General features: G+C 45.3%; 1 long non-coding RNA gene across 1 annotated transcript; it reads left to right on the top strand.

The window, feature by feature from the left end:
* On the top strand, nt 5,695–7,239 carry LOC110400755. Its single transcript, XR_002440053.1, has 3 exons — nt 5,695–5,723; nt 6,389–6,511; nt 6,742–7,239. It is a non-coding gene; the product is annotated as an uncharacterized LOC110400755 (long non-coding RNA).

Here is a 10,021-nt window from a genome sequence, read left to right as displayed (position 1 = left end):
GCCCTGTGACTCGGTTATTTCTTTCACAATCATTTGGAGGTGCCCACTGAAGTTTTCCTCTGGCACTGCCAGGCCCTTCCTTGTTGCGGATGTTACAGAAGTGGTAGAGTTGTTATCATTATGCCATAGTTAAACCAGAACCAGGGGCAGTGTGAAAGCAAGCTGGTGTGACAGTGGGACAACTCCCCTCCTTGGAGACACCCAAGGTCAGGCTGGACAGGGCTATGAGCACCTTATGGAGTTGTAGGTGTCCCTGTTCATTTCAGGGGAGTTGAACTAGATGACCTTTAAGAATCCCTTCCAATTCGGGTGAATCTATGATTCTACCTCCACTGAGAACCAGGAGAGAAGAGGGCACAAGGTCCGTGCTGTTAAATGGAGATGGGCAGCCTGCGTATTGGCTGGACAGAGGTCCTGCTCTTATTCCTTGTACTTGTGCCCACTCCAGCAGCAGTGCATCCAGTGGGAAGTTTGCCTGGGCACGTGGAAGAGTGCCTGAAGGAAAACAGGCTGAGCGCTTTCCAGCTCATATCCTGCAAAACCCACAGGGGTGGGCAGATGCTCCAGGAAAACTGCCCCATGGGTTATGAACCAGCAGCCCACTTCCTCATCTCAGTGTCCCCGCCAGCACTTGGATCAATGTACATGTCAATCAGATCTCATGTGGAAACCAAGCACAAGCCCAGTGGAGCAGGAGCGTGGCCAGGTAGCTGCCCCTCCAGGAGGATGGCTCCCTCCTTGCTGTAGAATGTGGAATACTGTTTTGCTCCGAGCGTGCATAGTTTGTGTGGGTGTAGATTTACATTTTGTTAAGGAAAATGAAATAAGGGGGCTGGTTTCAACTAGCCTGCAGTTTTATTATTTGCGAGAGTCCTTGCCTTCATGTGATGTTTTACGTAACAGCCTTACACATCTGCAAAGTATGTAAAGCATTTCCACTGTTGGGAAGAAGAGAAAAGAGGAGGAGAGTCTTGAAAGGTACTGTATCTCCCAGGAGGATTTTACAAGGAATTCTTAGCTCCCACCAGGCAAGAAAACAGCAGTCATTGTGGATCTGTTCTCTAGAGCCAACTTTCTCTAGCCTTGTGGGAGCTCAGACCACATTCCCTGAGAGGACCACAAAGTACGCTTGAGAACATACCCGATAACAGCTTTGATTCAGAAGTAAAAATTTAAACTGAGACACACTGATTGTGAATAAACGCCGCAGACAGCTGGGATGTGCATCCTGATCTCAAGGAGAAACAATGGTATCAGGAAGAACATGACATTAAGAAATGGACATGGCTGGGGGAAGAGAGGTGTTGTCATGGGCAGTGTGAGCAGCTGCAGAGCTGAAGGGAGCTGAGCTGAGGGCTACTTTCCTGACATACATCACCCAGAAGACTTAAATGAGCACACTCCTTTAATGCTGGTCATAACACTATCTGATAGTGGAAATCTGGTGCAATGTATATACATGTAAGACTGTGGAAAAAAAAGTAGCAAAAATGTTATGAATACCTCCAAGGAGGGTTGGAATGAATGAAAAACATCTGAAGCTATTCAAGTCCAAAGTCTAGTAAATCAGTCCATCCACTTTTCTTTGGCTTCTGAGTCTGGGTGGACCCAAACCGCAAAGAAAAGAGGAAACAAAGGTGGAGCAGACATTCAGAAAGATCTTTCTAAAACTTGGCATTAAAATGTAAGATCTTCCAACCACTGCTCAGCCCACGCATTGTGAAGCAACTGGAAAAGGACTGGAAAATCACTGCAAAGTGCCTTGGGATGCAGAGGGAGTTTTGTTAGCTTCTTTTCCCCTGGAGTTGCTTTAGAACTAAGTGACTTCTAAGGATTTGTCACCGAGTCCCCCTTTCACTGAGGTCTCCCCTAAAATGATCTGAAAAATGACATGGAACATGGGAATGTTTGGTTCGAATCAATAGTTCTTCTTCTGCTTTGCACTTAGTTGTCTCCATTTGAAGATGCGTCACAAATGCTAAGCCTTCCAATTTTGATGGACAAGAACAAGCCTAAGATTGTGAGACTCCTTCAAAGTAGAAGCTTGTAACCTTGGTATACAGAGCTTCTGAGAGCTCATCATTTGGACACAATCCTACAGGTACTTCCAATAGTGAGAACAGCTGACTCCTAAGAGCATTTCCCCTGTCTAAAACACCATGCAGTCTGCCCTGGTTCATCATGTCTCAGGGGCATAAGACCATCCAGATATTATCTGTCAGTTCCCTATGGACACAGGAGACAGGGGACAGCCACCAGCCTCTGGAATCCATGCTGGGATGACCGTGAGCCTCCCAGGCATGGTGCAGAGGCAAGAGTTAATTCCCCCACTCCCTGTCAGAGCTGTAGCTCCCTGAGGAGGGCAGGCAATGGAAGGCATTATATTTCCTCTCTGGGTTTCCTTAGGTCACTAATTCTATCACATAAAAGCCACCTCAAAACACCTTGCACTGCTCCCTTCCCTTCTTTGCCTGCACATTCTCTTGGCTGGGAGCCATTCACCAGGAGCCTTGCCTTCTCCCAGTTGTGTGCTTGATCCATTTTCTGTTTTATCTTCTACTCCTTCCTTCTGAAGCATTTACCCCTCAGCAGAAATATTTGCATTACTAATCTATCTCAGGTCTTTTTTACTGCTGCCCATTTACACAGCACCTGATCTTCTTCCTTATCATTTTTCTCTTTATTCCTTATCCCCTAATTTATATAGGACAGTGCTCAGAAATCTCTACTAGAAACATACTGAAAGGGGAAACAGCCCATCACCTGGGGACTCAATGATTGCAATGGCCAAGACAGATGGAGAACTGGCATGCAGAGGGATTGACCACCATGCCTGCACTCCTCATCTGCATCACACCAGTGTCATCCTTGCCCCTGACTGTGGCTTCCCCTGGCTGCTACATGATGATGGAGCATGACATTGACAATATCATAGAATCACAGAGTCAGTAAGGTTGTAAAAGATCACTAAGATCATCTAGTCCAACTTCAACCCATTCTCACCATGCCCACTGACTATGTCCCTCAGTGCCCACGGTTCTTGAACACCTCCAGGAATGGTGACTCCATCACTTCCCCAGGCAGCCTGTGCCAGTGCATCACCACTCCTTGTGAGAATAAATGTTTCCTAATATCCAACCTGAACCTCCCTTGGTGCAACTTCAGGCCATCACCTCTTGTCCTATCACTGTTACCTGGAAGAAGAGGCGGACCCCCACCTCCTTACAACCTCCTTTCAGGGAGCTGTAGAGAGTGATAAAGTCTCCCACGAGCTTTCTCCAGACTAAGCAATCAGAATATTTCACTTCGCAAGCAAGCGCCAAGGAGCAGGAGGAGCCCCCTCCCTGCCAACCCACCCCACAGCACTGTCCTCCCAGCCTGCTGCAGGGTCAGCTCCTCCACGGGAGCCACATCCCAGCATGAGCACACTGCAACTCATTCAGCTTTCAAAAATGATTTGCAGAGCGCAGTTTTTACCGTTTGACCTTTGGGTCGCAGCCTTTCTGCATTGTGCATACACACCATTCTTTTGCAAAGCAAACAGCCATTTTTCTTCACTGAAGGGAAAAAGGCAAAAATTTACTCCCAGAGAGAAAGGGGAACTTTTCCCATCCTTTTTACTGCCCTTTTGTGATGCTGGCACCAAGCCAACTCGCCATGTTTTTACTTTCTTTCCTCCATATTTGTGAATTTTATAATGATTTATTTTTCACGCAGCTCCAGAGGAAAAGGATCACCTTGTTGTAACATCCTGTTCGCTAAGCCCTAGGAAGGTGAATCAAATCTATGACAGAGAGGTTTCTATAAGGATCGAATACCCACTGTACCTCAGCATAGTAATAGCCTGCTAGAATTCTCTTTGCTATCATATCTTTGGAAATATGAAAGGAAAATCTTTCAACAGCCTCATTGCCTCAGACTCCAATCTAGATCACACTGAGAGGGATAGGTGCCAGATAACTGGATTGGTGGAAACAAAGATAAGAAGGATGTGCATACCATCAACAGTTACATTGCCTGAATTATGTTCTAAGACAGATGCAGTGACAATAACAGGACAGTGTTTATAGGGTGAGTGGTTAAATTACCTGCCCAGTATCTTTCAAAGACATCAAGTTGCATTTCATTGCTGGAAAATTTCTCATCAAGTGCGTTATCTCAAAATCTCCCGTCTGACAATACAACACAGTGGGCATCTCACAAGAAGAGGTTAACTTAAGCGGTGCCTTTGTGCTCCTCACAAAAAGGGCTGGGCTGAAAACAGGACGTCAAAGCGATCCCTCGGCTGAAAAATAGAAGGATCATTCCAAGAAGTTTTCAGTGTTTTGGGTCTATCTGCTCTTGGAATATCTTTAAGACAAAATATTTGTGCCTAAGGTGCAATTCAACATTTTTGCTTTGATTTCTATTTTTTCATATTCCCATCAAAGACACCTGATTCTCTCTTCAACCCACAGCTGGCACATTGGTTTCAAAGCTTGCAGAATTACTTTCAGGCATGATAGAAGTTTCTTCCACCTGTCTGCCCCAAGAGCTCTTTATGCACACCTGCGACTGCCACTACACCTGGCATTCACCCACTGAGTGTTTGCTCTGCATCTTCAGAAAAATAAAATCTATCCAGACCTGCCTTGAATGGCGACAGTGTCTCCCCAGAGCACCATGCCCTGAGAAGGGGATTCTTGTGAGACCGTGTTACAACTTCTGTCAGTGTACTGTAGGTAATGGAGCAAGTACAGCACTTCTTGTGGAATCATAGAATCATTTGAGTTGGAAGGGACCTTTAAAGGCCATCTAGTCCAACTCCCCTGCAATGAACACCAACACCTACAGTTCCATCAGGTGCTCAGAGCCTCATCCAGCCTGACCTTGAGTCCTGGCCGCCCAAGCAGACAGTGGCTGCAGTGCTGTCCCACCTCACATTTAGGGCTTCTCTGATCAGTGCATCATTGGTTTCTGTAGGTCCTTGTTCTTGTACACTGTTGGTACAAACTATTTCAGAGAGCCTTGGCTAGAGAGAGCAGAGAAAGTAGCCCTTCTTAACCCAGTTCACTTGACAGTTTCCATAACAACTTGACACAGCTATTTATATAGCTGAGATTATCATTTGCGTTTCATCATTTTTAGAACCTTTGTTGCCATATCAACCTGACTGCCATGTAGCAGAGTACAGCCCCATTCAATTCTGTCTTGTTTTCTCAGAAACTTCTCTCTCAATGAACTGAAATTCAGTTGGACTCTGGAGGGCCCTTGAGAGGCCTACATGTCACTTACCATGTTGTTCAAGACCTAATTTAAATGGGATTGTGCCTATGTGACCTTTCTGCACCACAGCAGTAGGCAGCCTGATCTGGTGGGAGCAACCAAACCATAGCAGGGTTTTGGAGGTGGGTGGGATTTAAGGTCTCTTCCAACCTAAGACATTCTATGATTCTATGACCACCTGTAATAGGACAGCAAGATGGGGATGGAGCATACAATCAGACCAGCAATGATTGCAGGCTGCCTGCTGTAATGGAAATGCTGAGTCACGGCCTGAACCAGTGATTGACCACCTGGTGGGAAGGCAGGGCCAGCCCAGGGGAGCTCAGGTGCATGCAATGCACCTGAGTGACCAGAAGGGGTGGAGCCAGGATCCACCCCTTCCAGACCTGATTTAAAGGTCAGCAGTGGAGGAAAGTGTATCTTGTTGGAGATCACTGTGTGCCTGAGGCCTTTCAAGGGTAAGCAGAGTTTTTCCTTTGTTTATGTATCTATGGCTGTCATATTTGAGCATATTCCTAGACTGGAGTAAGTGAGACTTTGCTACTATGTTGTTATTGCTGCACTTTCGATCCCATTACAGCATTACACCTATATTTCTCAGTAAGAGAATAATCATAGGGGTATGGAAGCTGCTGGCTTTTTGTGATGTGGATGGGGAGGGAAAGAACTAATCTTGAAATGCCAGTTTCAAAGGTTTGGTGTTAGTATTCCCGAGTCTGCATTCTGGGGAGGAAAACTGAGTGTTGAGGGATGTGGTTTAGCGAGCATGGTGGTGATAGTTTGATGGTTGGACTAGATAATCATAGTGGCCTTTTCCAAGCTTAATGATTCTATAATGCTATGATTCTATGACCAAAAAGCAGGGTTTGGATGGAAGGTGGGCAGACCTGGAAGAAGGTCAATGCCAGGGAAGAGACCAGGTTCCCTGGAGAAGGAGTGGTCATCAGGCAGTTCCTACATTTTCTCAAGTGAAGCTCAGCCATGCAAACAGAATCCATTGCACTGAACATCCCTTCCAGTCAGATATAATTAATTATAATAGACTTCTACAATGTGCAATATGAAATATCTGTAATTCAACTGACACCTTTGGTTGACTAATGAGGTTCAAATAATCCTTCAGCTGTGCTGCATCTTGTCAGTCACACCTCCGGCTCCTGCTGAGAGATGGCAGCTCTGCTGTCCATGCCCTGACACTGTCACAACCTGCTGGGATTGCTGCTTTTGTAAGACACTCCTGTTCAAAGTAGGTGCCCCCCATTTTCCCCTCCTCTGAAAGTTTGAAGAAGTTCTCCATGTGCTCTCTGGAAAAGGCATCCATTTGGCACAGTTCAATACAAATAAGGTGACCATCTGAAATAGCACCAGTGAGTTAGACTGCTTTCCATCAGCAGAAATGCACAGGACAATGTCTGTGAAAAGTGGTCCAGTTCCTGGTTTGCATTAGCCTTATTGTTCTGTTCTTATTTGTCTCAGAATTTCTACAGGGCCTCCAGTGCGACTGAGAAGCATGTTAGCAGGCTGGCTTCAGCTTTTTGTTCAACACTGTATCAGCACATGGGAACCTCTGCCTCACTGATGTGTTCTGTCATGTAGCAGTGCTAAATACAGACTCTGATGGCTTTATTAATAGCAGCCCTATTATTTTAACATGATGTTCCACCAACTCCTTGGACTGGGGACAATAGGAAATGGCACTTACACGTTTAAATCTGCAGCACACTGTGAACTGTTTGAATCTGCATGATTCATTGTCAGACAGTGGTATGTCAGGCACTGCAGGCAAAAGAAAATAGGCTGCATACGCGTGCTCTATATGTGCTCTACACGTAAGCAGTGTGAAATGCACCCTGCCCTCCTGTTGACTGAAGAAGCCATAAATGAGCTCTGCCTATCCTTTAGGGTGTTCTTGATAGGATCTTGGGAATTGCCAGCCTGGTGCTTTTAACCATGACCCCAGACAGTGCTGGGAGCACTCTCTTTGCTTGCCTGCAGGCTCTTGGAGGATGGCTGGCTGGCTGCTGGAAGGAGATGGCTTTAGGTATGTCCTGGAAGAGAATGATCGAATGCTAAACCCAGCTCACACTTCATCAATACCACCCAGTTGGGGTGGTTTTTTTTTAGGGTTATTTTTTTCACATTGACAATTGGGTGGATGTGGCTCTAGGCAGCCTGGTCTAGTGGTTGGCAACCCTGCACACATTAGGGGCATTGAACCTAGATGATCGTTATGGTCATTTTCAACCCAGGTGACTCTATGACAAGTAGTAGTTTTGCTTTGAGAAATCTGGGAAGCTCTGGAAGTTTGAAACTTGCACAGTTCATGTTCCCCCAACATCTACTGTTGGCTGATTAGTGTTCAGAGATCTCATTTTCTTCCCCTCTTCCCTGAGGCCTGCTTGATTTGCAGCATAATTGACACTACTTACAGTCATTGAATTCAGGAGAAAATTTCACATTTGAAAAACTGTATCCCGAAACCACTATTCTTCTTACCCAAGTAAGCATTCCCAAAGCTGATATTCCCTGAAAGTCGTGGCTCACAATACCAATGGACAAATGAAAGTCTTTTCTAGGCTGATGTGCTTTATTCAGACTGTACCTCCAGTTTGTAACAGAAATGGTCCTAAGTAATGTGGCTGTGATCCTTCCTCCAGTATCCTTATCCCAGATACAAAAGCCCCTTTCTCCAACAGCTTGTCCCTGGAGGAGACTGAGGCAGAGACTGACTGCACTGCTGCTAACACCCCTTCAAAAGACTGAAATACCTCATATCCAAATTAGGGTTTCTTCAAAAGCCAAACAATGCTTGCAAACTACAACAAAGCAGATCTGATAAAACTTTTCAGCATGTTCCCCAGTAATTCTCAGCCTGGCAACATGCTCCATCTCTATTACTACTAAAAGTGTCTCTTGCTTTCGGTATGAAACTAGAGCTTTACGCACAGTACCTCTTTTTGTACTTGTCTGCAGAAAACAATTCTCAATTTACATTCATGTGACAGTTTTAGGCACCGTTTTGAAGAGGAGTCCATTTGTCTGAAAGCTGCAATAAAATCACTGCCTTTCCCCTGTCCCTCAAAGGCAGACAGGTTTCTGCTCTGAGCACCTTGTATTATCACCACTTAATACAGCTGTTCCCTTCTCCCAGCCCTGCTCCTGAAATTGGTTCCAACCCGAAGGCATCACCTCCTGGGGAGCCCAGCCCAGCCTCCCTCCTGCCAAAAGCATGACCTCTCCTTTGCCCTTTGAGCACCAGGTGGACTCTGTATCTTCAGTTTTTCTCCATCTCAGACAAAGAAAGAAAAAAAAAAAATCACACTCCATGTGCCAAGACAGGGGCTGGTTCACTCTAACGTGATCCATCCCATTTATTTTATAGCTCTTTAATGCCTCTCTCGGTTGTCTTGCTACACAGACTTCAGGCAGAGTGGAGCCATGTTACTTAGCAACTCATAGTACACATGACAAAATTAACCCAAACAGTTTTGTTTATTAACTCTTAACAAGGAGCAAACAAAACAGCAACAAGAGGGTTTCACAATAAGTACGCTTTCCATTTTGAGTGCATTACTAATATTATGGATGACAATGTTATCCTGGATGTTCTGTGGGATTTGTTTTTAGCCCTTTTGTGAAGCTCTATTTGAAGCACAAAAGTCTCTCCCACCCAACCCTCCCTGTGTCTGATGCTTTTATAATGGAAAACTATAGATAAGAATAGAAAATTAAAGACAACTGGAGCTAATAAGCTCTAGCTTATGCTTGCTTTGCCCTGTGAGGCCCAGATCTGGAGGTGGAGATGTGGATGTCACTACAAGCCCCCTCCAAGAGCTGGGGCAAATTGCAAGGGTGAGGTTTTCAGTGTTTTGATTTAGTCCAAGTTCTTCAGAAACTCTGAGCATGGTTACATGTCCCTATTCCCCAGCCCATGAAATAGGCTTGATTTGAAAAAATGTTTAAGTGACCAAATAAATCACAGTGGCTTCAACAGCTACTGAGCACCTGAAGACCTGTGCAAAATGTCACTTGTGGAATATATTAGTTTATGTTCATCATGAAAAAGGGCTAGCTCTTTGTATAATTTTCTATCAGTACAGTACCTGCCATAGGGATTTTTTTAAAGATTTGAAATTGCTTTTCAAAAACAAGTAAAAGCTGCCAAGTTTGTCTAAAGGACAAGAGCCTGCTGCCTTGCTGTCCCAGGGGATTTGGATGAAAGGCTCTTGCCAAGAATTTCAGCCTTAGGAGAGACTTCTGTGAGATTATTTCCAGATATGAAACCCTTTTCCTGCTGTGCTGCTGAGCCCTCCCTGTCCAACACTTCATGGTGACTGCTGATAATGAGAGCGCAAAGGCCTCCCTCCCAGCCATTAACTACAACAGCTGATCCAGGCAGTGCTTTCCGGCTTTTATGGAGAAGAATGAGTGACTTGTGTGTTCTTGTGAGAAACTATTTAGACACCAGATCCAGCACCTATAGGTTTTTATGGAAACAGAATGTAGATTCTTATCAGCCTCCATTTATTATGCAAGTAATGACAAATGAATTCCTTGGAAACTCACTCCCGGCAATCCCAGAGCACAGAAGTGCTTGGCTTTGAAAAGGCTTCGAGGCATGGTGGTCAGAGGCACGTACTCTGAGGGCCATGCTCCTCCTGATGCCAGCTGCAGAAGGTGTTGCTGGGATACTAGCGGAGGGAACAAGACTGCGATGGATGGGGAAGGACCACCACACTGCTCAGGCTCCTTGATA

Source organism: Numida meleagris, chromosome 6, assembly GCF_002078875.1.
Source record: "Numida meleagris isolate 19003 breed g44 Domestic line chromosome 6, NumMel1.0, whole genome shotgun sequence".
NCBI lineage: Eukaryota > Metazoa > Chordata > Aves > Galliformes > Numididae > Numida > Numida meleagris.
This window is presented reverse-complemented; position numbering and strand designations above follow the sequence as displayed.